This window comes from Pseudophryne corroboree, unplaced genomic scaffold (genome assembly GCF_028390025.1).
Source record: "Pseudophryne corroboree isolate aPseCor3 unplaced genomic scaffold, aPseCor3.hap2 scaffold_481, whole genome shotgun sequence".
Taxonomy (NCBI): Eukaryota; Metazoa; Chordata; class Amphibia; order Anura; family Myobatrachidae; genus Pseudophryne; species Pseudophryne corroboree.
In genome coordinates this window covers 229509-255368 of record NW_026970093.1, presented here as the reverse complement: position 1 = coordinate 255368, position 25860 = coordinate 229509, and the positions used below count along the sequence as shown (strand labels likewise).

The window sequence follows — 25860 nt, the reverse complement described above, 5'->3', positions numbered from 1 at the left end:
ATAGTGAGCACTGATGAGGATACTAGAACTGACACTGAGCAGCAAGATGCAGCACTGGACTATTAGTAATGTACTGTAGTATGCTGAGCACCACAATGCAGCACAAGACAATGAGCAGTGATACTGAGCACTGATGAGGATACTACTGAGAACTGACACTGAGCAGGAGAGACACACTACTAGTATTACTGAGCAGCAATAAGTAACCACTGATACTGAGCACTGATATTGAGATTTCCACTGAGAGAACATAGCCACGTCCTCTCCGCTCTCTCTTCAATGCACGAGTAAAAATGGCGGCAACGCGCAGCTCTTTATATGGAATCCGAATCTCGCGAGAATCCGACAGCGGGATGATGACATTTTCCCTTGTTCAGGTTTTCCGAGTCAGGCGGGAACAACCGAGCCTGCCTCGGACCAGTGTAAACCACGTGGAGTTCGTCGGGAATTCGGTTCTCGGAGAACCGAACCCGCTCCTCTATATATACTATATTACTATGTTACTGTAGTATACAGAACACCACAATGCAATGAGCAGTGATAGTGAGCACTGATGAGGATACTAGAACTGACACTGAGCAGCAAGATGCAGCACTGGACTATTAGTAATGTACTGTAGTATGCTGAGCACCACAATGCAGCACAAGACAATGAGCAGTGATACTGAGCACTGATGAGGATACTACTGAGAACTGACACTGAGCAGGAGAGACACACTACTAGTATTACTGAGCAGCAATAAGTAACCACTGATACTGAGCACTGATATTGAGATTTCCACTGAGAGAACATAGCCACGTCCTCTCCGCTCTCTCTTCAATGCACGAGTAAAAATGGCAGCAACGCGCAGCTCTTTATATGGAATCCGAATCTCACGAGAATCTGACAGCGGGATGATGACATTTTCCCTTGTTCAGGTTTTCCGAGTCAGGCGGGAACAACCGAGCCTGCCTCGGACCAGTGTAAACCACGTGGAGTTCGTGGGGAATTCGGTTCTCGGAGAACCGAACCCGCTCCTCTCTACCTTATACCCATCAATTTTTTTTATTTTCAATCTAAGCCCCTGCAGTTTTCTGTAAGCATCTGCTTCGCTATGATGATCAACAAGTCACAAGGGCAAACACTCAGGGCTTGAGGCGTAGATCTTAGGACCAGCTGCTACAAGCATGGCAGAGGTGTCACTATCACTGGTGACACCCAGAGAGGTGGCGAGGGAGATTGTAATGCAGTGCGCGCAGATAAACAGCGCAATGGTAAAAAGGAGGCATGGTTTCATAGGTAGGGGCGTGGCCTGGTGGCCTGAATCTACATTTTGTTGCTCCGGGTGTCCCGGGGGTTGGGGGCTGCACCCGGGGACTAGTGTGTGAGCGGTGCTGGCTCCTGCACAGTGACAGGGCATGGCCACCCAGCATGACGCCTCCCTTCTTGACCATGCTGTAATTGCAGTCGCACTGCAGTTCAGCGTGATCATAAAAAATGGTGTAGGCTCCTGCTGGTGCAGACTGTAGAGAAAAGCTGCTGTGACCACGCCCCCTGTGTCTCCTCCATTGCAGACCCCATTTTGAAGCCTTGCCCCCGGACTAAGAGAAAAGAATGCCCTTGCGCACTATCCTGACTTCTCCTCCCGTCTGCTTAATTTGTGCCTTCCAACGCACAATGCGAACAACAGGTGGTGCTGCAGGGCCCACACCCTTTTACTTGCCTTACAGAACAGCTCTGGAGCTGTTACAGTGCCCAGCTGCTGCAAGAAATCAGCTTGAATGCATCAGGGGATGGGGCATGGCCAACATGAGCCCCACACCAAAGGAGGGTGGGGGTGTTTAATGCGAACTAGGGGTCATCCAAGCACTGCAAAAGGCCGCCATGCCCTGCATGCCCCTTTTCTCTTTTCATATGCAGATGAGGGTTCCAGTCAACTTTGGCCCACTGCTTGGATAACATCACCGTATGCAAATCCGTCTGCTGCAGACCATCCCCCAGGAGTGCTTGTACTAGTTGTTGCATATGGGCCCTCATTCCGAGTCGTTCGCTCTGTAAATTTCATCGCATCGCAGTGAAATTCTGCTTAGTACGCATGCGCAATATTCGCACTGCGACTGCGCCAAGTAATTTTACAATGAAGAAAGTATTTTTACTCACGGCTTTTTCTTCGCTCCGGCGATCGTAATGTGATTGACAGGAAATGGGTGTTACTGGGCGGAAACAGGCCGTTTTATGGGCGTGTGGGAAAAAACGCTACAGTTTCCGGAAAAAACACAGGAGTGGCCGGAGAAACGGGGGAGTGTCTGGGCGAACTCTGGGAGTGTTTGTGACGTCAAACCAGGAACGACAAGCACTGAACTGATCGCAGATGCCGAGTAAGTCTGAAGCTACTCTGAAACTGCTAAGTAGTTTGTAATCGCAATATTGCGAATACATCGGTCGCAATTTTAAGAAGCTAAGATTCACTCCCAGTAGGCGGCGGCTTAGCGTGTGTAACTCTGCTAAAATCGCCTTGCGAGCGATCAACTCGGAATGAGGGCCATGGTTTGATATTTGATGGTGCTTCAGTATTAGGCAGCCTTCCGCCCTCCCATGTTCATCTGAAAAGATGTGGTCTCCCTGCAGTTGTTGTCCCCAGATGAGAGTTCCCTTGTGCTGCCTCAGTTGAATCTCCTTTACTTTGACAGAGATGTGCCTGAGCAGCGGCCCTCACCAGCCCTATCCCAAATCATACTTATTTTGCATAGGAGATACCATGGTCATGAAGATTGTTCTCCCAGGGTGAGGTTCATTCATTGCATTCTGGGTATGCTGACCCCTGTGATTTTCCCAAATGTGGGAAACTCGACTGCATTATTTGTGGTAGTGGGGGACTGTGTTTGTGCTTTCCTCTGGTCAGCTCTGGTAAAAGTCAGATTTCTTTGTCTCAGATCTTCCTCTAGCCTTGTTCTTCTTTCGAGAGTTCCCTTGTGCTGCTTCAGTTGGATCTCCTTCACTTCACAGGGGGGAACCCGAGCAGCGACCCTCCCCAGCTCTAGCCCAACTCCTACTTACCTGCCAGGTGAGATACTATGATCATGAAGGTGCTTCTCCCAGGGCAAGGCTCAACCATTGCACTCTGGGTGTGCTGCTCCTGCGATTTCCCCAAATGTGGGAAACTTGACTGCATAATTTGTGTTTCCCCTCGTCGGCACTCGTATAATTCAGATCTCTTTGTCTCAGGTCTCTCTCCAGCCTAGTTTGCTGTCTGTTTCCACTTCTCTTTTCTTGAGCCGCTCCCTTCTATGCCCTTGCGCACTATCCTGACTTCTCCCGTCTGCTTACTTCGTGCCTTCCAACGCACAATGCGAACTACAGGTAGTGCTGCAGGGCCCACACCCTTTTACTTGCCTTACAGAGTAGCTCTGGAGCAGTTACAGTGCCCAGCTGCTGCAAGAAATCAGCTTGAATGCTTCAGGGGCTGGGGCATAGCCAACATGAGCCCCACACCGAAGGAGGGAGGAGGTGTGTAATGCAAACTAGGGGTCATCCAAGCGCTGCAAAAGGCCGCCATGCCCTGCACGCCCCTTTTCTCTTTTCATATGCAGACGAGGGTTGAAGCCAACTTTGACCCACTGCTTGGATGACATCACCATATGCAAATCCATCTGCTGCAGGCCTTCCCCCAGGAATGCTTGCACTAGTTGTTGCATTTGGTTTGTTGTTTGGGGGTGCTTCAGTATTAGGCAGCCTTCTGCCCTCACATGTTCATCTGAAAATATGTGTTCTCCCTGCAGTTGTTGTCCCCAGATGAGAGTTCCCTTGTGCTGCCTCAGTTGAATCTCCTTTACTTGACAGAGATGTGCCTGAGCAGCGGCCCTCCCCAGCCCTATCCCAAATCATACTTATTTTGCATAGGCGATACCATGGTCATGAAGATTGTTCTCCCAGGGTGAGGTTCATTCATTGCATTCTGGGTATGCTGACCCCTGTGATTTCCCCAAATGTGGGAAACTCGACTGCATTATTTGTGGTAGTGGGGGACTGTGTTTGTGCTTTCCTCTGGCCAGCTCTGGAAAAAGTCAGATTTCTTTGTCTCAGATCTTCCTCTAGCCTTGTTCTTCTTTCGAGAGTTCCCTTGTGCTGCCTCAGTTGGATCTCTTTCACTTGACAGGGGGGTGCCCGAACAGCGACCCTCCCCAGCTCTAGCCCAACTCCTACTTACCTGCCAGGTGAGATACTATGATCATGAAGGTGCTTCTCCCAGGGCAAGGCTCACCCATTGCACTCTGGGTGTGCTGCCCCTGCGATTTCCCCAAATGTGGGAAACTTGACTGCATAATTTGTGTTTCCCTTGGTCGGCTCTCGTATAACTCAGATCTCTTTGTCTCAGGTCTCTCTCCAGCCTAGTTTGTTGTCTGTTTCCACTTCTCTTTTCTTCAGCCGCTCCCTTCTATACCCTTGTGCACTATCCTGACTTCTCCTCCCGTCTGCTTACTTTGTGCCTTCCAATGCACAATGCAAACTACAGGTAGTGCTGCAGGGCCCACACCCTTTTACTTGCCTTACAGAGCAGCTCTGGAACTGTTACAGTGCCCAGCTGCTGCAAGAAATCAGCTTGAATGCTTCAGGGGATGGGGCATGGCCAACATGAGCCCCACACCAAAGGAGGGTGGAGGTGTTTAATGCGAACTAGGGGTCATCCAAGCACCGCAAAAGGCCGCCATGCCCTGCACGCCCCTTTTCTCTTTTCATATGCAGATGAGGGTTGAAGCCAACTTTGACCCACTGCTTGGATGACATCACCGTATGCAAATCCGTCTTCTGCAGAACTTCCCCCAGGAATGCTTGCACTAGTTGTTGCATTTGGTTTGTTGTTTGGGGGTGCTTCAGTATTAGGCAGCCTTCTGCCCTCCCATGTTCATCTGAAAATATGTGTTCTCCCTGCAGTTGTTGTCCCCAGATGAGAGTTCCCTTGTGCTGCCTCAGTTAAATCTCCTTTACTTGACAGAGATGTGCATGAGCAGCGGCCCTCCCCAGCCCTATTCCAAATCATACTTATTTTGCATAGGAGATACCATGGTCATGAAGATTTTTCTCCCAGGGTGAGGTTCATTCATTGCATTTTGGGTATGCTGACCCCTGTAATTTCCCCAAATGTGGGAAACTCAACTGCATTATTTGTGGTAGTGGGGGACTGTGTTTGTGCTTTCCTCTGGTCAGCTCTGGTAAAAGTCAGATTTCTTTGTCTCAGATTTTCCTCTAGCCTTGTTCTTCTTTCGAGAGTTCCCTTGTGCTGCCTTAGTTGGATCTCCTTCACTTTACAGGGGGGTACCCGAGCAGCGACCCGCCCCAGCTCTAGCCCAACTTCTACTTACCTGCCAGGTGAGATACTATGATCATGAAGGTGCTTCTCCCAGGGCAAGGCTCACCCATTGCACTCTGGGTGTGCTGCTCCTGCGATTTCCCCAAATGTGGGAAACTTGACTGTATAATTTGTGTTTCCCCTGGTCGGCTCTCGTATAATTCAGATCTCTTTGTCTCAGGTCTCTCTCCAGCCTAGTTTGCTGTCTGTTTCCACTTCTCTTTTCTTGAGCCGCTCCCTTCTATGCCCTTGCGCACTATCCTGACTTCTCCTCCTGTCTGCTTACTTTGTGCCTTCCAACGCACAATGCGAACTACAGGTAGTGCTGCAGGGCCCACACCCTTTTACTTGCCTTACAGAGCAGCTCTGGAGCTGTTACAGTGCCCAGCTGCTGCAAGAAATCAGCTTGAATGCTTCAGGGGCTGGGGCATAGCCAACATGAGCCCCACACTAAAGGAGGGTGGAGGTGTTTAATGCAAACTAGGGGTCAGCCAAGCGCCGCAAAAGGCCACCATGCCCTGCACGCCCCTTTTCTCTTTTCATATGCAGACGAGGGTTGAAGCCAACTTTGACCCACTGCTTGGATGACATCACCATATGCAAATCCATCTGCGGCAGGCCTTCCCCCTGGAATGCTTGCACTAGTTGTTGCATTTGGTTTGTTGTTTGGGGGTGCTTCAGTATTAGGCAGTTTTCTGCCCTCCCATGTTCATCTGAAAATATATGTTCTCCCTGCAGTTGTTGTCCCAAGATGAGAGTTCCCTTGTGCTGCCTCAGTTGAATCTCCTTTACTTGACAGAGATGTGCATGAGCAGCGGCCCTCCCCAGCCCTATTCCAAATCATACTTATTTTGCATAGGAGATACCATGGTCATGAAGATTTTTCTCCCAGGGTGAGGTTCACTCATTGCATTTTGGGTATGCTGACCCCTGTGATTTCCCCAAATGTGGGAAACTTGACTGCATTATTTGTGGTAGTGGGAGACTGTGTTTGTGCTTTCCTCTGGTCAGCTCTGGTAAAAGTCAGATTTCTTTGTCTCAGATCTTCCTCTAGCCTTGTTCTTCTTTCGAGAGTTCCCTGGTGCTGCCTCAGTTGGATCTCCTTCACTTCACAGGGGGGAACCCGAGCAGCGACCCTCCCGAGCTCGAGCCCAACTCCTACTTACCTGCCAGGTGAGATACTATGATCATGAAGGTGCTTCTCCCAGGGCAAGGCTCACCCATTGCACTCTGGGTGTGCTGCTCCTGCGATTTCCCCAAATGTGGGAAACTTGACTGTATAATTTGTGTTTCCCCTGGTCGGCTCTCGTATAATTCAGATCTCTTTGTCTCAGGTCTCTCTCCAGCCTAGTTTGCTGTCTGTTTCCACTTCTCTTTTCTTGAGCCGCTCCCTTCTATGCCCTTGCGCACTATCCTGACTTCTCCCGTCTGCTTACTTCGTGCCTTCCAACGCACAATGCGAACTACAGGTAGTGCTGCAGGGCCCACACCCTTTTACTTGCCTTACAGAGTAGCTCTGGAGCAGTTACAGTGCCCAGCTGCTGCAAGAAATCAGCTTGAATGCTTCAGGGGCTGGGGCATAGCCAACATGAGCCCCACACCGAAGGAGGGTGGAGGTGTGTAATGCGAACTAGGGGTCATCCAAGCGCTGCAAAAGGCCGCCATGCCCTGCACGCCCCTTTTCTCTTTTCATATGCAGACGAGCGTTGAAGCCAACTTTGACCCACTGCTTGGATGACATCACCATATGCAAATCCATCTGCTGCAGGCCTTCCCCCAGGAATGCTTGCACTAGTTGTTGCATTTGGTTTGTTGTTTGGGGGTGCTTCAGTATTAGGCAGCCTTCTGCCCTCCCATGTTCATCTGAAAATATGTGTTCTCCCTGCAGTTGTTGTCCCCAGATGAGAGTTCCCTTGTGCTGCCTCAGTTGAATCTCCTTTACTTGACAGAGATGTGCCTGAGCAGCGGCCCTCCCCAGCCCTATCCCAAATTATACTTATTTTGCATAGGCGATACCATGGTCATGAAGATTGTTCTCCCAAGGTGAGGTTCATTCATTGCATTCTGGGTATGCTGACCCCTGTGATTTCCCCAAATGTGGGAAACTCGACTGCATTATTTGTGGTAGTGGGGGACTGTGTTTGTGCTTTCCTCTGGTCAGCTCTGGAAAAAGTCAGATTTCTTTGTCTCAGATCTTCCTCTAGCCTTGTTCTTCTTTTGAGAGTTCCCTTGTGCTGCCTCAGTTGGATCTCTTTCACTTGACAGGGGGGTGCCCGAACAGCGACCCTCCCCAGCTCTATCCCAACTCCTACTTACCTGCCAGGTGAGATACTATGATCATGAAGGTGCTTCTCCCAGGGCAAGGCTCACCCATTGCACTCTGGGTGTGCTGCCCCTGCGATTTCCCCAAATGTGGGAAACTTGACTGCATAATTTGTGTTTCCCCTGGTCGGCTCTCGTATAATTCAGATCTCTTTGTCTCAGGTCTCTCTCCAGCCTAGTTTGCTGTCTGTTTCCACTTCTCTTTTCTTCAGCCGCTCCCTTCTATACCCTTGTGCACTATCCTGACTTCTCCTCCCGTCTGCTTACTTTGTGCCTTCCAATGCACAATGCAAACTACAGGTAGTGCTGCAGGGCCCACACCCTTTTACTTGCCTTACAGAGCAGCTCTGGAGCTGTTACAGTGCCCAGCTGCTGCAAGAAATCAGCTTGAATGCTTCAGGGGATGGGGCATGGCCAACATGAGCCCCACACCAAAGGAGGGTGGAGGTGTTTAATGCGAACTAGGGGTCATCCAAGCACCGCAAAAGGCCGCCATGCCCTGCACGCCCCTTTTCTCTTTTCATATGCAGATGAGGGTTGAAGCCAACTTTGACCCACTGCTTGGATGACATCACCGTATGCAAATCCGTCTTCTGCAGAACTTCCCCCAGGAATGCTTGCACTAGTTGTTGCATTTGGTTTGTTGTTTGGGGGTGCTTCAGTATTAGGCAGCCTTCTGCCCTCCCATGTTCATCTGAAAATATGTGTTCTCCCTGCAGTTGTTGTCCCCAGATGAGAGTTCCCTTGTGCTGCCTCAGTTAAATCTCCTTTACTTGACAGAGATGTGCATGAGCAGCGGCCCTCCCCATCCCTATTCCAAATCATACTTATTTTGCATAGGAGATACCATGGTCATGAAGATTTTTCTCCCAGGGTGAGGTTCATTCATTGCATTTTGGGTATGCTGACCCCTGTGATTTCCCCAAATGTGGGAAACTCAACTGCATTATTTGTGGTAGTGGGGGACTGTGTTTGTGCTTTCCTCTGGTCAGCTCTGGTAAAAGTCAGATTTCTTTGTCTCAGATTTTCCTCTAGCCTTGTTCTTCTTTCGAGAGTTCCCTTGTGCTGCCTTAGTTGGATCTCCTTCACTTTACAGGGGGGTACCCGAGCAGCGACACTCCCCAGCTCTAGCCCAACTCCTACTTACCTGCCAGGTGAGATACTATGATCATGAAGGTGCTTCTCCCAGGGCAAGGCTCACCCATTGCACTCTGGGTGTGCTGCTCCTGCGATTTCCCCAAATGTGGGAAACTTGACTGTATAATTTGTGTTTCCCCTGGTCGGCTCTGGTATAATTCAGATCTCTTTGTCTCAGGTCTCTCTCCAGCCTAGTTTGCTGTCTGTTTCCACTTCTCTTTTCTTGAGCCGCTCCCTTCTATGCCCTTGCGCACTATCCTGACTTCTCCTCCTGTCTGCTTACTTTGTGCCTTCCAACGCACAATGCGATCTACAGGTAGTGCTGCAGGGCCCAGACCCTTTTACTTGCCTTACAGAGCAGCTCTGGAGCTGTTACAGTGCCCAGCTGCTGCAAGAAATCAGCTTGAATGCTTCAGGGGCTGGGGCATAGCCAACATGAGCCCCACACCAAAGGAGGGTGGAGGTGTTTAATGCAAACTAGGGGTCAGCCAAGCGCCGCAAAAGGCCACCATGCCCTGCACGCCCCTTTTCTCTTTTCATATGCAGACGAGGGTTGAAGCCAACTTTGACCCACTGCTTGGATGACATCACCATATGCAAATCCATCTGCGGCAGGCCTTCCCCCAGGAATGCTTGCACTAGTTTTTGCATTTGGTTTGTTGTTTGGGGGTGCTTCAGTATTAGGCAGCCTTCTGCCCTCCCATGTTCATCTGAAAATATATGTTCTCCCTGCAGTTGTTGTCCCAAGATGAGAGTTCCCTTGTGCTGCCTCAGTTGAATCTCCTTTACTTGACAGAGATGTGCATGAGCAGCGGCCCTCCCCAGCCCTATTCCAAATCATACTTATTTTGCATAGGAGATACCATGGTCATGAAGATTTTTCTCCCAGGGTGAGGTTCATTCATTGCATTTTGGGTATGCTGACCCCTGTGATTTCCCCAAATGTGGGAAACTTGACTGCATTATTTGTGGTAGTGGGAGACTGTGTTTGTGCTTTCCTCTGGTCAGCTCTGGTAAAAGTCAGATTTCTTTGTCTCAGATTTTCCTTTAGCCTTGTTCTTCTTTCGAGAGTTCCCTTGTGCTGCCTCAGTTGGATCTCCTTCACTTTACAGGGGGGTACCCGAGCAGCGACCCTCCCCAGCTCTAGCCCAACTCCTACTTACCTGCCAGGTGAGATACTATGATCATGAAGGTGCTTCTCCCAGGGCAAGGCTCACCCATTGTACTCTGGGTGTGCTGCTCCTGCGATTTCCCCAAATGTGGGAAACTTGACTGCATAATTTGTGTTTCCCCTGGTCGGCTCTCGTATAATTCAGATCTCTTTGTCTCAGGTCTCTCTCCAGCCTAGTTTGCTGTCTGTTTCCACTTCTCTTTTCTTCAGCCGCTCCCTTCTATACCCTTGTGCACTATCCAGACTTCTCCTCCCGTCTCCTTACTTTGTGCCTTCCAATGCACAATGCAAACTACAGGTAGTGCTGCAGGGCCCACACCCTTTTACTTGCCTTACTGAGCAGCTCTGGAGCTGTTACAGTGGCAAGCTGCTGCAAGAAATCAGCTTGAATGCTTCAGGGGCTGGGGCATAGCCAACATGAGCCCCACACCGAAGGAGGGTGGAGGTGTTTAATGCAAACTAGGGGTCAGACAAGCGCCGCAAAAGGCCACCATGCCCTGCACGCCCCTTTTCTGTTTTCATATGCAGACGAGGGTTGAAGCCAACTTTGACCCACTGCTTGGATGACATCACCATATGCAAATCCATCTGCGGCAGGCCTTCCCCCAGGAATGTTTGCACTAGTTGTTGCATTTGGTTTGTTGTTTGGGGGTGCTTCAGTATTAGGCAGCCTTCTGCCCTCCCATGTTCATCTGAAAATATGTGTTCTCCCTGCAGTTGTTGTCCCCAGATGAGAGTTCCCTTGTGCTGCCTCAGTTGAATCTCCTTAACTTGACAGAGATGTGCCTGAGCAGCGGCCCTCCCCAGCTCTATCCCAAATCATACTTATTTTGCATAGGAGATACCATGGTCATGAAGATTATTCTCCCAGGGTGAGGTTCATTCATTGCATTCTGGGTATGCTGACCCCTGTGATTTCCCCAAATGTGGGAAACTCGACTGCTTTATTTGTGGTAGTGGGGGACTGTGTTTGTGTTTTCCTCTGGTCAGCTCTGGTAAAAGTCAGATTTCTTTGTTTCAGAGCCTTGTTCTTCTTTTGAGAGTTCCCTTGTGCTGCCTCAGTTGGATCTCCTTCACTTGACAGGGGGGTGCCCGAGCAGAGACCCTCCCCAGCTCTAGCCCAACTCCTACTTACCTGCCAGGTGAGATACTATGATCTTGAAGGTGCTTCTCCCAGGGCAAGGCTCACCCATTGCACTCTGGGTGTGCTGCTCCTGCGATTTCCCCAAATGTGGGAAACTTGACTGTATAATTTGTGTTTCCCCTGGTCGGCTCTGGTATAATTCAGATCTCTTTGTCTCAGGTCTCTCTCCAGCCTAGTTTGCTGTCTGTTTCCACTTCTCTTTTCTTGAGCCGCTCCCTTCTATGCCCTTGCGCACTATCCTGACTTCTCCTCCTGTCTGCTTACTTTGTGCCTTCCAACGCACAATGCGATCTACAGGTAGTGCTGCAGGGCCCAGACCCTTTTACTTGCCTTACAGAGCAGCTCTGGAGCTGTTACAGTGCCCAGCTGCTGCAAGAAATCAGCTTGAATGCTTCAGGGGCTGGGGCATAGCCAACATGAGCCCCACACCAAAGGAGGGTGGAGGTGTTTAATGCAAACTAGGGGTCAGCCAAGCGCCGCAAAAGGCCACCATGCCCTGCACGCCCCTTTTCTCTTTTCATATGCAGACGAGGGTTGAAGCCAACTTTGACCCACTGCTTGGATGACATCACCATATGCAAATCCATCTGCGGCAGGCCTTCCCCCAGGAATGCTTGCACTAGTTTTTGCATTTGGTTTGTTGTTTGGGGGTGCTTCAGTATTAGGCAGCCTTCTGCCCTCCCATGTTCATCTGAAAATATATGTTCTCCCTGCAGTTGTTGTCCCAAGATGAGAGTTCCCTTGTGCTGCCTCAGTTGAATCTCCTTTACTTGACAGAGATGTGCATGAGCAGCGGCCCTCCCCAGCCCTATTCCAAATCATACTTATTTTGCATAGGAGATACCATGGTCATGAAGATTTTTCTCCCAGGGTGAGGTTCATTCATTGCATTTTGGGTATGCTGACCCCTGTGATTTCCCCAAATGTGGGAAACTTGACTGCATTATTTGTGGTAGTGGGAGACTGTGTTTGTGCTTTCCTCTGGTCAGCTCTGGTAAAAGTCAGATTTCTTTGTCTCAGATTTTCCTTTAGCCTTGTTCTTCTTTCGAGAGTTCCCTTGTGCTGCCTCAGTTGGATCTCCTTCACTTTACAGGGGGGTACCCGAGCAGCGACCCTCCCCAGCTCTAGCCCAACTCCTACTTACCTGCCAGGTGAGATACTATGATCATGAAGGTGCTTCTCCCAGGGCAAGGCTCACCCATTGTACTCTGGGTGTGCTGCTCCTGCGATTTCCCCAAATGTGGGAAACTTGACTGCATAATTTGTGTTTCCCCTGGTCGGCTCTCGTATAATTCAGATCTCTTTGTCTCAGGTCTCTCTCCAGCCTAGTTTGCTGTCTGTTTCCACTTCTCTTTTCTTCAGCCGCTCCCTTCTATACCCTTGTGCACTATCCAGACTTCTCCTCCCGTCTCCTTACTTTGTGCCTTCCAATGCACAATGCAAACTACAGGTAGTGCTGCAGGGCCCACACCCTTTTACTTGCCTTACTGAGCAGCTCTGGAGCTGTTACAGTGGCAAGCTGCTGCAAGAAATCAGCTTGAATGCTTCAGGGGCTGGGGCATAGCCAACATGAGCCCCACACCGAAGGAGGGTGGAGGTGTTTAATGCAAACTAGGGGTCAGACAAGCGCCGCAAAAGGCCACCATGCCCTGCACGCCCCTTTTCTGTTTTCATATGCAGACGAGGGTTGAAGCCAACTTTGACCCACTGCTTGGATGACATCACCATATGCAAATCCATCTGCGGCAGGCCTTCCCCCAGGAATGTTTGCACTAGTTGTTGCATTTGGTTTGTTGTTTGGGGGTGCTTCAGTATTAGGCAGCCTTCTGCCCTCCCATGTTCATCTGAAAATATGTGTTCTCCCTGCAGTTGTTGTCCCCAGATGAGAGTTCCCTTGTGCTGCCTCAGTTGAATCTCCTTAACTTGACAGAGATGTGCCTGAGCAGCGGCCCTCCCCAGCTCTATCCCAAATCATACTTATTTTGCATAGGAGATACCATGGTCATGAAGATTATTCTCCCAGGGTGAGGTTCATTCATTGCATTCTGGGTATGCTGACCCCTGTGATTTCCCCAAATGTGGGAAACTCGACTGCTTTATTTGTGGTAGTGGGGGACTGTGTTTGTGTTTTCCTCTGGTCAGCTCTGGTAAAAGTCAGATTTCTTTGTTTCAGAGCCTTGTTCTTCTTTTGAGAGTTCCCTTGTGCTGCCTCAGTTGGATCTCCTTCACTTGACAGGGGGGTGCCCGAGCAGAGACCCTCCCCAGCTCTAGCCCAACTCCTACTTACCTGCCAGGTGAGATACTATGATCTTGAAGGTGCTTCTCCCAGGGCAAGGCTCACCCATTGCACTCTGGGTGTGCTGCCCCTGCGATTTCCCCAAATGTGGGAAACTTGACTGCATAATTTGTGTTTCCCCTGGTCGGCTCTCGTATAATTCAGATCTCTTTGTCTCAGGTCTCTCTCCAGCCTAGTTTGCTGTCTGTTTCCACTTCTCTTTTCTTCAGCCGCTCCCTTCTATACCCTTGTGCACTATCCTGACTTCTCCTCCCGTCTGCTTACTTTGTGCCTTCCAATGCACAATGCAAACTACAGGTAGTGCTGCAGGGCCCACACCCTTTTACTTGCCTTACAGAGCAGCTCTGGAGCTGTTACAGTGCCCAGCTGCTGCAAGAAATCTGCTTGAATGCTTCAGGGGATGGGGCATGGCCAACATGAGCCCCACACCAAAGGAGGGTGGAGGTGTTTAATGCGAACTAGGGGTCATCCAAGCACCGCAAAAGGCCGCCATGCCCTGCACGCCCCTTTTCTCTTTTCATATGCAGATGAGGGTTGAAGCCAACTTTGACCCACTGCTTGGATGACATCACCGTATGCAAATCCGTCTTCTGCAGAACTTCCCCCAGGAATGCTTGCACTAGTTGTTGCATTTGGTTTGTTGTTTGGGGGTGCTTCAGTATTAGGCAGCCTTCTGCCCTCCCATGTTCATCTGAAAATATGTGTTCTCCCTGCAGTTGTTGTCCCCAGATGAGAGTTCCCTTGTGCTGCCTCAGTTGAATCTCCTTTACTTGACAGAGATGTGCATGAGCAGCGGCCCTCCCCAGCCCTATTCCAAATCATACTTATTTTGCATAGGAGATACCATGGTCATGAAGATTGTTCTCCCAGGGTGAGGTTCATTCATTGCATTTTGGGTATGCTGACCCCTGTGATTTCCCCAAATGTGGGAAACTCAACTGCATTATTTGTGGTAGTGGGGGACTGTGTTTGTGCTTTCCTCTGGTCAGCTCTGGTAAAAGTCAGATTTCTTTGTCTCAGATTTTCCTCTTGCCTTGTTCTTCTTTCGAGAGTTCCCTTGTGCTGCCTCAGTTGGATCTCCTTCACTTTACAGGGGGTACCCGAGCAGCGACCCTCCCCAGCTCTAGCCCAACTCCTACTTACCTGCCAGGTGAGATACTATGATCATGAAGGTGCTTCTCCCAGGGCAAGGCTCACCCATTGCACTCTGGGTGTGCTGCTCCTGCGATTTCCCCAAATGTGGGAAACTTGACTGCATAATTTGTGTTTCCCCTGGTCGGCTCTCGTATAATTCAGATCTCTTTGTCTCAGGTCTCTCTCCAGCCTAGTTTGCTGTCTGTTTCCACTTCTCTTTTCTTCAGCCGCTCCCTTCTATACCCTTGTGCACTATCCTGACTTCTCCTCCCGTCTGCTTACTTTGTGCCTTCCAATGCACAATGCAAACTACAGGTAGTGCTGCAGGGCCCACACCCTTTTACTTGCCTTACAGAGCAGCTCTGGAGCTGTTACAGTGCCCAGCTGCTGCAAGAAATCAGGATGAATGCTTCAGGGGCTGGGGCATAGCCAACATGAGCCCCACACCGAAGGAGGGTGGAGGTGTTTAATGCAAACTAGGGGTCGGTCAAGCACCGCAAAAGGCCACCATGCCCTGCACGCCCCTTTTCTGTTTTCATATGCAGAAGAGGGTTGAAGCCAACTTTGACCCACTGCTTGGATGACATCACCATATGCAAATCCATCTGCGGCAGGCCTTCCCCCAGGAATGCTTGCACTAGTTGTTGCATTTGGTTTGTTGTTTGTGGGTGCTTCAGTATTAGTCAGCCTTCTGCTCCACCCTCCTTTGGTGTGGGGCTCATGTTGGCCATGTCCCATCCCCTGAAGCATTCAAGCAGATTTCTTGCAGCAGCTGGGCACTGTAACAGCTCCAGAGCTGCTCTGTAAGGCAAGTAAAAGGGTGTGGGCCCTGCAGCACTACCTGTAGTTTGCATTGTGCATTGGAAGGCACAAAGTAAGCAGACGGGAGGAGAAGTCAGGATAGTGCACAAGGGTATAGAAGGGAGCGGCTGAAGAAAAGAGAAGTGGAAACAGACAGCAAACTAGGCTGGAGAGAGATCTGAGACAAAGAGATCTGAATTATACGAGAGCCGACCAGGGGAAACACAAATTATGCAGTCAAGTTTCCCACATTTGGGGAAATCGCAGGGGCAGCACACCCAGAGTGCAATGGGTGAGCCTTGCCCTGGGAGAAGCACCTTCATGATCATAGTATCTCACCTGGCTGGTAAGTAGGAGTTGGGCTAGAGCTGGGGAGGGTCTCTGCTTGGGCACCCCCCTGTCAAGTGAAGGAGATCCAACTGAGGCAGCACAAGGGAACTCTCGAAAGAAGAACAAGGCTAGAGGAAGATCTGAAACAAAGAAATCTGACTTTTACCAGAGCTGACCAGAGGAAAACACAAACACAGTCCCCCACTACCACAAATAAAGCAGTCGAGTTTCCCACATTTGGGGAAATCACAGGGGTCAGCATACCCAGAATGCAATGAATGAACCTCACCCTGGGAGAATAATCTTCATGACCATGGTATCTCCTATGCAAAATAAGTATGATTTGGGATAGAGCTGGGGAGGGCCGCTGCTCAGGCACATCTCTGTCAAGTTAAGGAGATTCAACTGAGGCAGCACAAGGGAACTTTCATCTGGGGACAACAACTGCAGGGAGAACACATATTTTCAGATGAACATGGGAGGGCAGAAGGCTGCCTAATACTGAAGCACCCCCAAACAACAAACCAAATGCAACAACTAGTGCAAGCATTCCTGGGGGAAGTTCTGCAGAAGACGGATTTGCATATGGTGATGTCATCCAAGCAGGGGGTCAAAGTTGGCTTCAACCCTCGTCTGCATATGAAAACAGAAAAGGGGCGTGCAGGGCATGGTGGCCTTTTGCGGCGCTTGTCTGACCCCTAGTTTGCATTAAACACCTCCACCCTCCTTCGGTGTGGGGCTCATGTTGGCTATGCCCCAGCCCCTGAAGCATTCAAGCTGATTTCTTGCAGCAGCTGGGCACTGTAACAGCTCCAGGGCTGCTCTGTAAGGCAAGTAAAAGGGTGTGGGCCCTGCAGCACTACCTGTAGTTTGCATTGTGCATTGGAAGGCACAAAGTAAGCAGACGGGAGGAGAAGTCAGGATAGTGCACGAACAAATCTTTCGCCTTTTACTAAAGATTTCCGTGGAGAGGAGCAAAACCGAGTTTTATCTCAATTTTTGCATGCCCCATGTTTTTGGGGTTTCTTTTATCGGTTTAAAGATAGAATGAGTGTGCTTTAATGTAAGCTCATTTGCATAGAAATGACAGTAAATGTTTGTTTCTTTTCAAACAGAACTTTCTTGACCATGCTACTTGCTTGAAAGATCTGGGAGCACATGGAATACAGTACAAACCATGCTTATAGCAAGGAGAAGACAGGTGAGAAATCTGCTTTCTTTCAAATTGGGCGCTCACTTTGATCTGAATGAGGACTGCTGGCACGGCACTCAGGCGACAGGTGGAATCTTGGTCATGCTCTGGTTTCTCTTCAGAACGAACAAATCTTTCGCCTTTTACTAAAGATTTCCGTGGAGAGGAGCAAAACTGAGTTTTATCTCAATTTTTGCATGCCCCATATTATTGGGGTTTCTTTTATCGGATTAAAGACAGAACGAGTGTGCTTTCTTGTTAGCTTTAATGTAAGTTTATTTGCATAACAATGACAATAAATGTCTGTTTCTTTTCAAGCAGAACTTTCTTGACCATACTAATTGCTTGAAAGATCTGGGAGCACATGGAAAAGAGTACAAACCATGCTTATAGCAAGGGGAAGCCTGGTGAGAAATCTGCTTTCTTTCTTTCAAATTGGGTGCTCACTTTGAGCTGAATGAGGACTGCTGGCATGGCACTCAGGCAACAGGTGGAATCTTGGTCATGCTCTGGTTTCTCTTCAGAACGAACAAATCTTTTGCCTTTTACTAAAGATTTCCGTGGAGAGGAGCAAAACTGAGTTTTATCTCAATTTTTGCATGCCCCGTCTTATTGGGGTTTCTTTTATCAGTTTAAAGATAGAACGAGTGTGCTTTAATGTAAGCTCATTTGCGTAGAAATGACAGTAAATGTTTGTTTCTTTTCAAACAGAACTTTCTTGACTATACTAATTGCTTGAAAGATCTGGGAGCACATGGAAAAGAGTACAAACCATGTTTATAGCAAGGGGAAGCCTGGTGAGAAATCTGCTTTCTTTCTTTCAAATTGGGTGCTCACTTTGAGCTGAATGAGGACTGCTGGCATGGCACTCAGGCGACAGGTAGAATCTTGGTCATGCTGTGGTTTCTCTTCAGAACGAACAAATCTTTCGCCTTTTACTAAAGATTTCCGTGGAGAGGAGCAAAACTGAGTTTTATCTCAATTTTTGCATGCCCCATCTTATTGGGGTTTTATTTTATTGGTTTAAAGATAGAACGAGTGTGCTTTAATGTAAGCTCATTTGCATAGAAATGACAGTAAATGTTTGTTTCTTTTCAAACAGAACTTTCTTGACCACACTAATTGTTTGAAAGATCTGGGAGCACATGGAAAAGAGTACAAACCATGTTTATAGCAAGGGGAAGCCTGGTGAGAAATCTGCTTTCTTTCATTCAAATTGGGTGCTCACTTTGAGCTGAATGAGAACTGCTGGCATGGCACTCAGGCGACAGGTGGAATCTTGGTCATGCTCTGGTTTCTCTTCAGAACTAACAAATATTTCGCCTTTTATTAAAGATTTCCGTGGAGAGGAGCAAAACTGAGTTTTATCTCAATTTTTGCATGCCCCATATTATTGGGGTTTCTTTTATCAGTTTAAAGACAGAACGAGTGTGCTTTCTTGTTAGCTTTAATGTAAGTTTATTTGCATAACAATGACAGTAAATGTTTGTTTCTTTTCAAACAGAACTTTCTTGACCATGCTACTTGCTTGAAAGATCTGGGAGCACATGGAAAACAGTACAAACCATGCAGTATCACAAGAGCCTTTATTTGATCTTTCATGAAGATAGAGCAGAATTGAGGACACGTCAACAATTTCTGCCGAAGGTGGTTCATCTTTCCACATGGTGCCTTTGGCCACTGACACCTTCGTTGAGTCAAAGTCTCTGGCTGTGGTCAGAACTTTGAAAATTTATGTCACCAGAACGGTTCAGATTAGGAAAACAGAGGCTCTGTTTGTCCTGTATGCTCCCAACATGATTGGGTGTCCTGCTTCCATGCAGACCATTATGCGCTGGATCTGTGGTAAGATTCAGCATGCTCATTCCACGGCAGGATTGCCGTTACTGAATTAGGTGAAGACCCATTCTACTAGAAAGGTGGGTTCATCCTGGGCAGCTGGTCGGGGAGTCTCGGCATTGCAACTTTGCCGAGCAGCTATTTAGTAAACACTTTTGCTAAGTTTTACAAGTTTGATACCTTGGCTGATGATAACCTCAAGTTGGGTCATTCGGTGCTGCAGAGTCGTACGCACTCTCCCACCCGTTCAAGAGCTTTGGTATAACCCCATGGTTCTTAATGTGACCCCAGCATCCTCTAGGTCGTATGAGAAAATAGGATTTTAATACCTACCGGTAAATCCTTTTCTCTTAGTACGTAGAGGATGCTGGGCACCCGTCCCAGTCCATACTGTGTCTGCAGTTATTACTTGTGGTTATACACATGTTGTGTTACGGTTCTGGTCAGCTTTTTGCTGCAATTGTTCATGCCGTTGGCTTGTGTTCTGTTGAATGCCACGTTCTGCGGCATGCTTAAGGTGTGAGCTGGTAAGATGCTCACCTTAGTTTAACAATAAATCCTTTCCTCGAAATGTCCGTCTCCCTGGGCACAGTTCCTATAACTGGAGTCTGGAGGAGGGGCATAGAGGGAGGAGCCAGTTCACACCCTTTGAAAGTCTTAAAGTGCCCATGTCTCTTGCGGATCCCGTCTATACCCCATGGTTCTTAATGTGACCCCAGCATCCTCTACGGACTAAGAGAAAAGGATGCCCTTGTGTACTATCCTGACTTCTCCTCCCGTCTGCTTACTTTGTGCCTTCCAACGCACAATGCGAACTACAGGTGGTGCTGCAGGGCCCACACCCTTTTACTTGCCTTACAGAGCAGCTCTGGAGCTGTTACAGTGCCCAGCTGCTGCAAGAAATCAGCATGAATGCTTCAGGGGATGGGGCATGGCCAACATGAGCCCCACACCAAAGGAGGGTGGGGGTGTTTAATGCGAACTAGGGGTCATCCAAGCACTGCAAAAGGCCGCCATGCCCTGCATGCCCCTTTTCTCTTTTTATATGCAGATGAGGGTTCCAGCCAACTTTGGCCCACTGCTTGGATGACATCACCGTATGCAAATCCGTCTGCTGCAGACCTTCCCCCAGGAATGCTTGTACTAGTTGTTGGATATGGTTTGATATTTGATGGTGCTTCAGTATTAGGCAGCCTTCCGCCCTCCCATGTTCATCTGAAAAGATGTGGTCTCCCTGCAGTTGTTGTCCCCAGACGAGAGTTCCCTTGTGCTTCCTCAGTTGAATCTCCTTAACGTGACGGGGGAGGGGCTGCCCGAGCTGCCACCCTCCCCAGCCCTATCCCAACTCATACTTATTTTACATATTAGATCTCTTGATCATGAAGATTGTTCTCACAGGGTGAGGTTCATCCATTATATTTTAAAATAGGAAGGTACAAATTACATATTTTAATTGCATCTATGTGCTGGATTCAAATGTCCCCCCCCCCCCCCCTTCCTTTCTCAATTGTGCCCGTCAGCAGCTATTCTAAGGTTGCTGCCAATGGGTGTGACACATTAATTTCTTCTGTGGGGTACACTGGACTCCACAAGGATTCACATTGGGGTGTAGAGTAGGATCTTGATCTGAGGCACCAACCGGCTCAAAGCTTTTGACTGTTCCCAAGAAGCTCAGTGCATTCTCCTCTATAACCCCGCTTCCATGAACAGGGAGCTCAGTTTGTAGTTGGTGCCTTCAGTAGCAGGCCAATTAACAGGGGCCTGCCTCAGGCAGCCTATTCTTAGCTATTAATTTTGACAAGAAAAGAAGAACTTGTTTTATGAGAATCTACAAGGGCTGCAGCAGGCTAGGTCTAATAGACATCTTTACTGCAGCTTCATCACTCCCAGCGGCGCTATATACTCCCGTGCCCTGGTTGCTGGGTCACTGCAGCGGAGGCTCCGGTTTCATCCTAAGGTCAGTCACACACACACCACCCTTCCGGATCACAAGGCCGCTGATGAAGGGGAGCGAGGCCGTAGGGGGTGGGCCGTGTGCGCACTGCGGTGGACACTGATTACTGGGCAGCCGCTCCACTAGCCACCAGGTACAGTTAAGGAGCACAGGTCTGTGGGTTTTTCTCCTATATTAACCCAATTTTGTACTGCCCGCAGCGCATTGTGATAGGTAATAGGGCCTGATTCAGGTTGGATTGCAATCACAATAAGCGATCCAACTGCAAAAATTGCTAAGAGCATACGCATGTGCCTGCATTTTCTGCGGCACCCCGCAGAGAATGTGATCGCCTCTGCCTGTCAATCGGGGCGGGGAAGGGGGGGAGAGGTGGGTCAGCAACACTCCATTTCCAAGTCAGGGATGGAGCGGTGCGGGGGCAAGGCTTCAAAATGGGGTCTGCAACGGAGGAGACACAGGGGGCGTGGTCACAGCGGCTGTATGACATCACATTCAGCCGCTGTGATCACAAAAATGGTGGCGGCTTCCTGCGCGCACATACAGTCTGCACCAGCAGGAGCCTATACCATTTTTTATGATCACGCTGAACTGCAGTGCGACTGCAATTACAGCATGGTCAAGAAGGGAGGCGTCATGCTGGGTGGCCATGCCCTGTCACTGTGCAGGAGCCAGCACCGCTCACACACTAGTCCCCGGGTGCAGCCCCCAACCCCCGGGACACCCGGAGCAACAAAATGTAGATTCAGGCCACCAGGCCACGCCCCTACCTATGAAACCATGCCTCCTTTTTACCATTGCGCTGCTTATCTGCGCGCACTGCATTACAATCTCCCTCGCCACCTCTCTGGGTGTCACCAGTGATAGTGACACCTCTGCCATGCTTGTAGCAGCTGGTCCTAAGATCTACGCCTCAAACCCTGAGTGTTTGCCCTTGTGACTTGTTGATCATCATAGCGAAGCAGATGCTTACAGAAAACTGCAGGGGCTTAGATTGAAAATAAAAACATTTATGGGTATAAGGTAGAGAGGAGCGGGTTCGGTTCTCCGAGAACCGAATTCCCCACGAACTCCACGTGGTTTACACTGGTCCGAGGCAGGCTCGGTTGTTCCCGCCTGACTCGGAAAACCTGAACAAGGGAAAATGTCATCATCCCGCTGTCGGATTCTCGCGAGATTCGGATTCCATATAAAGAGCTGCGCGTTGCTGCCATTTTTACTCGTGCATTGAAGAGAGAGCGGAGAGGACGTGGCTATGTTCTCTCAGTGGAAATCTCAATATCAGTGCTCAGTATCAGTGGTTACTTATTGCTGCTCAGTAATACTAGTAGTGTGTCTCTCCTGCTCAGTGTCAGTTCTCAGTAGTATCCTCATCAGTGCTCAGTATCACTGCTCATTGTCTTGTGCTGCATTGTGGTGCTCAGCATACTACAGTACATTACTAATAGTCCAGTGCTGCATCTTGCTGCTCAGTGTCAGTTCTAGTATCCTCATCAGTGCTCACTATCACTGCTCATTGCATTGTGGTGTTCTGTATACTACAATAACATAGTAATATAGTAACATAGTTTTTGAGGTTGAATAGAGGCAAATTGCCCATCGTGTTCAACCTGTTTTAAGTTGTGATGATTCTACATACTTGCTGAATAATGTTTTATGACTAGTTAGCTACTATAACTCATGTTACCCCCGGATTAACCATGTTGATATTTTAAGTATTATAACCTTGGATAGCTTTTTCATTCAGAAATGTATCCATTCCTTTTTTAAATCCAATTACAGAGTCCGCCATTACCACCTTCCCTGGCAGGGAATTCCACATCCTGATTGCCCTAACAGTGAAGAAACCTTTCCTCCATTGCGTTCTGAACTTTCCTCCAGTCGCAGCGAGTGACCACGTGTTCTTTTAATAAATAATTCCTCTGATAACTCTTTGTTATGTATCTTTACATATTTGAAGATATTAATAATATCTCCTCTTAGGCACCTCTTTTCTAGTGTATAAATATTCAGCCTAGTAAGTCTTTCCTTATAGTCCAGTACTTTTAGGCCTTTAATCAATTTAGTCTTCAGGATCTCTTACACTTCCATGAGCAGCAGAGTAGTGCAATGGAAGCATGCTGGGCCCATAACCCAGAGGTCGATTGATCGAAACTATCCTCTGCTATGTGCATTTTTTTTTTATAATTAAAGTAATCAAAAACTGGGATTGATATTTTGGCTCTTTTATTTTTACTTAAAGTACAATAACTTTTATCATTTTAATTTGTTTTAATAGTATATTGACAGCATTGTTTTCTTTAAAAAATCCACTTAATTTTCTTTACCCTATTACTGAAATGGTAATTGACAAAAACAAACTACATTGTCACCAGAAGAGCAATGCAAAATGTACAAGTGATATATGAAAATCATCTTCCATCTTGAATTTCAATGATGCATTGGGACAACAATTTGTGAGAAACATCTTCACCCACAAAGAAAGATTTTCTTAATTCCTTACCTGTGTGCTGATTAGATATCACCTTGTTTTCACATTAAACAGACTTCCCCGTGAGGAAGCAGCAAGGATGCAGTGACGTTTCCTGGTGTCAACCTGTATTATTTCAGTAGACATTGAAATGAGGATGCATCTTTGATGCCTTTCCAATGAAGCAAGTTTATTTCAGTAATAGGTGAAAAACCATTCCTACAAAGGTGTTTGTGCTTTGTGGACACTTTTCAGAGAGCAAATTTGTTAGCATAAACATAAAATCAGAAAATGAAGAGCTGTTTAATCACTCAATTGGACTTTTCTGCCAGCATTTTTTTTTTCTCTGCAACCCACTGCTAAATTGTGCTTCCTAGCTGTTTTTTTATAAAATCACTTAATCAAATCTAACTCTGATTGAACCACCAACCTTTTGGTTAATAGCCAAACATGCTAACCGATTGCGCCACAGAGACACCTTGCAAAAGTCAATACTGACAAAGGCTAATAATCATTCATCTAGAAAAACTTTAAAAAGTCAATAATCTGGAGAATTTTTGTAAGAAACACATTGGTACTTTCCCATGATGAGTGAGTGCTTCAGGATTTCTTGCACTTACATGGGCTATTAACCAAAAGGTTGGTGGTTCAATCCCACCCAGGGATGTAATTGACCTTGTCATCAGATTTTGGTGATCTTTAAGTAGACAAGTCAAAATTTCAAACCCCCTCTTATGGTGTAGGGTACCTGGCCTTCTCTGACGTAATCAGAGTTAGATTTAATTAACTGATTTTATAAAAAACAGCTAGGAAGCACAATTTAGCAGTGGGTTGCAGAGAAAAAAATAACATTTTAAACCTACCGGTAATTTTTTTTTCTCGTAGTCCGTAGAGGATGATGGGGACTCCGTAAGGACCATGGGGGATAGACGGGCTCCGCAGCAGACATGGGCACTTTAAGAAAGACTTTAGATCTGGGTGTGCACTGGCTCCTCCCTCTATGCCCCTCCTCCATACCTCAGTTAGAGAAACTGTGCCCAGAGGAGACAGACAGTACGAGGAAAGGATTTTTGTTAATCCAAGGTCAAGATTCATACCAGCCACACCAATCACACCGTATAACTTGTGATATACTACCCAGTTAACAGTATGAATCAAATCTAACTCTGATTACATCAGAGAAGGCCAGGTACCCTACACCATAACAGGGGTTTTCGAAATTTTGACTTGTCTACTTAAAGATCAACAAAATCTGATAACAAGTTCAATTACGTCCCTGGGTGGGATTGAACCACCAACCTTTTGGTTAATAGCCGTACACACTAACTGATTGCGCCACAGCGAAACTTTGCAAAAGTATATACTGACAAAGGCTAATAAGCATTCATCTAGAACGTTTCCTATAAAAACTTTAAATAGTCAATAATCTGGAGAGTTTTTGTAAGATGTTTCTTCCATCAACCAATGAAGAAACACATTGGTACTTTCCCATGATGAGTGAGTGCTTCAGGATCTCTTGCACTTACATGTGCAGCAGAGTACTGTAATGGAAGCATGCTGGGTCCATAACCCAGAGGTAGGCAGATTGAAACTATCCTCTGCTATATGACTTGTCTACTTAAATATTACCAAAATTTGATCACAAGGTCAATTACGTCCCTGGATGGGATTGAACCACCAACCTTTTGATTAATAGCTGAACACACTAACCGATTGCGCCACAGAGACACTTTGCAAAAAGTACATACTGACAAAGACTAATAAGCATTCATCTAGAACGTTTCCTAGAAAAACTTTAAAAAGTCAATAATCTGGAGAGTTTTTGTAAGATGTTTCTTCCAGCAACCAATGAAGAAACACATTGGTACTTTCCCATGATGAGTGAGTGCTTCAGGATCTCTTGCACTTACATGTGCAGCAGAGTACTGCAATGGAAGCATGCTGGGCCCATAACCCAGAGGTAGGCAGATTGAAACTATCCTTTGCTATATGCATTTTTTTTTGTTCATTAAAGTAATCCAAAACTGGGATTGATATTTTAGCTTTTATTTTTACTTAAAGTACAATAACTTTTACCATTTTAATTTGTTTTAATAGTATATTGACAGTGTTGTTTTCTTTCAAAAATCCAATTAATTTTCTTTACCCTATTATTAAAATGGTAATTGACAAAAACAAACTACATTTTCACCAGAAGAGCAATACAAAATGTACAAGTGATATATTAAAATCATCTTTCCAGCTTGAATTTCAATGATGCATTGGGGCAACGATTTTGTGAGAAACATCTTCACCCTTAAATAAAGATTTTCTTTATTCCTTACCTGTGTGCTAATTAGATATCACCTTGTTTTCACATTAAACAGACTCCCACATGAGAAAGCAGCAAGGATGCAGTGGCGTTAATGTTTCCTGGTGTCAACCTGTATTATTTCAGTAGATATTGAAATGAGGATGCATCTTGCTGCCTTTCCAATGAAGCAAGTTTAATTTAGTAATAGGTGAAAAACCATCCCTACAAATATGTTAATCAGATACTTGGCTTTGTGGACACTTTTCAGAGAACAAATTAGTTAGCATAAAAATAAAGCCAGAAAATGAAGAGCTGTTTAATCACTCAATTGGATTTTTCTGCCAGCATATTTCTTTTTCTCTGCAACCCACTGCTAAATTGTGCTTCCTAGCTTTTTTTTTATAAAATCACTGATTCAAATCTAACTCTGATTACATCAGAGTAGGCCAGGTAC

At 47.3% G+C, this 25860-nt stretch overlaps 26 non-coding genes and 3 pseudogenes across 26 annotated transcripts; 27 read left to right on the top strand and 2 right to left on the bottom strand.

The window, feature by feature from the left end:
- The first annotated feature begins 2712 nt into the window (after positions 1-2712).
- LOC135029041 (U1 spliceosomal RNA) lies at positions 2713-2876 on the top strand. Its single transcript, XR_010225255.1, has one exon. It is a non-coding gene; the product is annotated as a U1 spliceosomal RNA (small nuclear RNA).
- Positions 2877-3028: 152 nt separating this feature from the next.
- LOC135029083 (U1 spliceosomal RNA) lies at positions 3029-3164 on the top strand (annotated as a pseudogene).
- Positions 3165-3862: 698 nt separating this feature from the next.
- LOC135028856 (U1 spliceosomal RNA) lies at positions 3863-4026 on the top strand. The gene has a single exon (XR_010225083.1). It is a non-coding gene; the product is annotated as a U1 spliceosomal RNA (small nuclear RNA).
- A 152-nt stretch (positions 4027-4178) lies between these two features.
- On the top strand, positions 4179-4341 carry LOC135029002 (U1 spliceosomal RNA). Its single transcript, XR_010225223.1, has one exon. It is a non-coding gene; the product is annotated as a U1 spliceosomal RNA (small nuclear RNA).
- Positions 4342-5015: 674 nt separating this feature from the next.
- Positions 5016-5179, top strand: LOC135028862 (U1 spliceosomal RNA). Its single transcript, XR_010225089.1, has one exon. It is a non-coding gene; the product is annotated as a U1 spliceosomal RNA (small nuclear RNA).
- A 152-nt stretch (positions 5180-5331) lies between these two features.
- On the top strand, positions 5332-5494 carry LOC135028983 (U1 spliceosomal RNA). Its single transcript, XR_010225205.1, has one exon. It is a non-coding gene; the product is annotated as a U1 spliceosomal RNA (small nuclear RNA).
- A 674-nt stretch (positions 5495-6168) lies between these two features.
- LOC135028905 (U1 spliceosomal RNA) lies at positions 6169-6332 on the top strand. The gene has a single exon (XR_010225130.1). It is a non-coding gene; the product is annotated as a U1 spliceosomal RNA (small nuclear RNA).
- A 152-nt stretch (positions 6333-6484) lies between these two features.
- On the top strand, positions 6485-6647 carry LOC135028982 (U1 spliceosomal RNA). The gene has a single exon (XR_010225204.1). It is a non-coding gene; the product is annotated as a U1 spliceosomal RNA (small nuclear RNA).
- Positions 6648-7318: 671 nt separating this feature from the next.
- LOC135028896 (U1 spliceosomal RNA) lies at positions 7319-7482 on the top strand. The gene has a single exon (XR_010225121.1). It is a non-coding gene; the product is annotated as a U1 spliceosomal RNA (small nuclear RNA).
- Positions 7483-7634: 152 nt separating this feature from the next.
- LOC135028953 (U1 spliceosomal RNA) lies at positions 7635-7797 on the top strand. Its single transcript, XR_010225176.1, has one exon. It is a non-coding gene; the product is annotated as a U1 spliceosomal RNA (small nuclear RNA).
- A 674-nt stretch (positions 7798-8471) lies between these two features.
- LOC135029191 (U1 spliceosomal RNA) lies at positions 8472-8635 on the top strand. Its single transcript, XR_010225364.1, has one exon. It is a non-coding gene; the product is annotated as a U1 spliceosomal RNA (small nuclear RNA).
- A 152-nt stretch (positions 8636-8787) lies between these two features.
- LOC135029001 (U1 spliceosomal RNA) lies at positions 8788-8939 on the top strand (annotated as a pseudogene).
- A 685-nt stretch (positions 8940-9624) lies between these two features.
- On the top strand, positions 9625-9788 carry LOC135028912 (U1 spliceosomal RNA). The gene has a single exon (XR_010225137.1). It is a non-coding gene; the product is annotated as a U1 spliceosomal RNA (small nuclear RNA).
- A 152-nt stretch (positions 9789-9940) lies between these two features.
- Positions 9941-10103, top strand: LOC135029019 (U1 spliceosomal RNA). Its single transcript, XR_010225234.1, has one exon. It is a non-coding gene; the product is annotated as a U1 spliceosomal RNA (small nuclear RNA).
- A 674-nt stretch (positions 10104-10777) lies between these two features.
- Positions 10778-10941, top strand: LOC135028884 (U1 spliceosomal RNA). The gene has a single exon (XR_010225110.1). It is a non-coding gene; the product is annotated as a U1 spliceosomal RNA (small nuclear RNA).
- Positions 10942-11083: 142 nt separating this feature from the next.
- Positions 11084-11235, top strand: LOC135029045 (U1 spliceosomal RNA; annotated as a pseudogene).
- A 685-nt stretch (positions 11236-11920) lies between these two features.
- On the top strand, positions 11921-12084 carry LOC135028911 (U1 spliceosomal RNA). The gene has a single exon (XR_010225136.1). It is a non-coding gene; the product is annotated as a U1 spliceosomal RNA (small nuclear RNA).
- Positions 12085-12236: 152 nt separating this feature from the next.
- On the top strand, positions 12237-12399 carry LOC135029017 (U1 spliceosomal RNA). The gene has a single exon (XR_010225232.1). It is a non-coding gene; the product is annotated as a U1 spliceosomal RNA (small nuclear RNA).
- A 674-nt stretch (positions 12400-13073) lies between these two features.
- On the top strand, positions 13074-13237 carry LOC135028883 (U1 spliceosomal RNA). The gene has a single exon (XR_010225109.1). It is a non-coding gene; the product is annotated as a U1 spliceosomal RNA (small nuclear RNA).
- A 142-nt stretch (positions 13238-13379) lies between these two features.
- Positions 13380-13542, top strand: LOC135029026 (U1 spliceosomal RNA). Its single transcript, XR_010225241.1, has one exon. It is a non-coding gene; the product is annotated as a U1 spliceosomal RNA (small nuclear RNA).
- Positions 13543-14216: 674 nt separating this feature from the next.
- LOC135028813 (U1 spliceosomal RNA) lies at positions 14217-14380 on the top strand. The gene has a single exon (XR_010225040.1). It is a non-coding gene; the product is annotated as a U1 spliceosomal RNA (small nuclear RNA).
- Positions 14381-14531: 151 nt separating this feature from the next.
- Positions 14532-14694, top strand: LOC135028992 (U1 spliceosomal RNA). The gene has a single exon (XR_010225214.1). It is a non-coding gene; the product is annotated as a U1 spliceosomal RNA (small nuclear RNA).
- Positions 14695-15522: 828 nt separating this feature from the next.
- On the bottom strand, positions 15523-15685 carry LOC135029025 (U1 spliceosomal RNA). The gene has a single exon (XR_010225240.1). It is a non-coding gene; the product is annotated as a U1 spliceosomal RNA (small nuclear RNA).
- Positions 15686-15837: 152 nt separating this feature from the next.
- Positions 15838-16001, bottom strand: LOC135028882 (U1 spliceosomal RNA). The gene has a single exon (XR_010225108.1). It is a non-coding gene; the product is annotated as a U1 spliceosomal RNA (small nuclear RNA).
- Positions 16002-16574: 573 nt separating this feature from the next.
- Positions 16575-16685, top strand: LOC135029183 (U5 spliceosomal RNA). Its single transcript, XR_010225356.1, has one exon. It is a non-coding gene; the product is annotated as a U5 spliceosomal RNA (small nuclear RNA).
- A 270-nt stretch (positions 16686-16955) lies between these two features.
- LOC135029148 (U5 spliceosomal RNA) lies at positions 16956-17071 on the top strand. Its single transcript, XR_010225322.1, has one exon. It is a non-coding gene; the product is annotated as a U5 spliceosomal RNA (small nuclear RNA).
- Positions 17072-17357: 286 nt separating this feature from the next.
- LOC135029160 (U5 spliceosomal RNA) lies at positions 17358-17473 on the top strand. Its single transcript, XR_010225334.1, has one exon. It is a non-coding gene; the product is annotated as a U5 spliceosomal RNA (small nuclear RNA).
- Positions 17474-17747: 274 nt separating this feature from the next.
- On the top strand, positions 17748-17863 carry LOC135029165 (U5 spliceosomal RNA). Its single transcript, XR_010225339.1, has one exon. It is a non-coding gene; the product is annotated as a U5 spliceosomal RNA (small nuclear RNA).
- A 275-nt stretch (positions 17864-18138) lies between these two features.
- LOC135029175 (U5 spliceosomal RNA) lies at positions 18139-18254 on the top strand. Its single transcript, XR_010225348.1, has one exon. It is a non-coding gene; the product is annotated as a U5 spliceosomal RNA (small nuclear RNA).
- The last annotated feature ends 7606 nt before the right edge of the window (positions 18255-25860 follow it).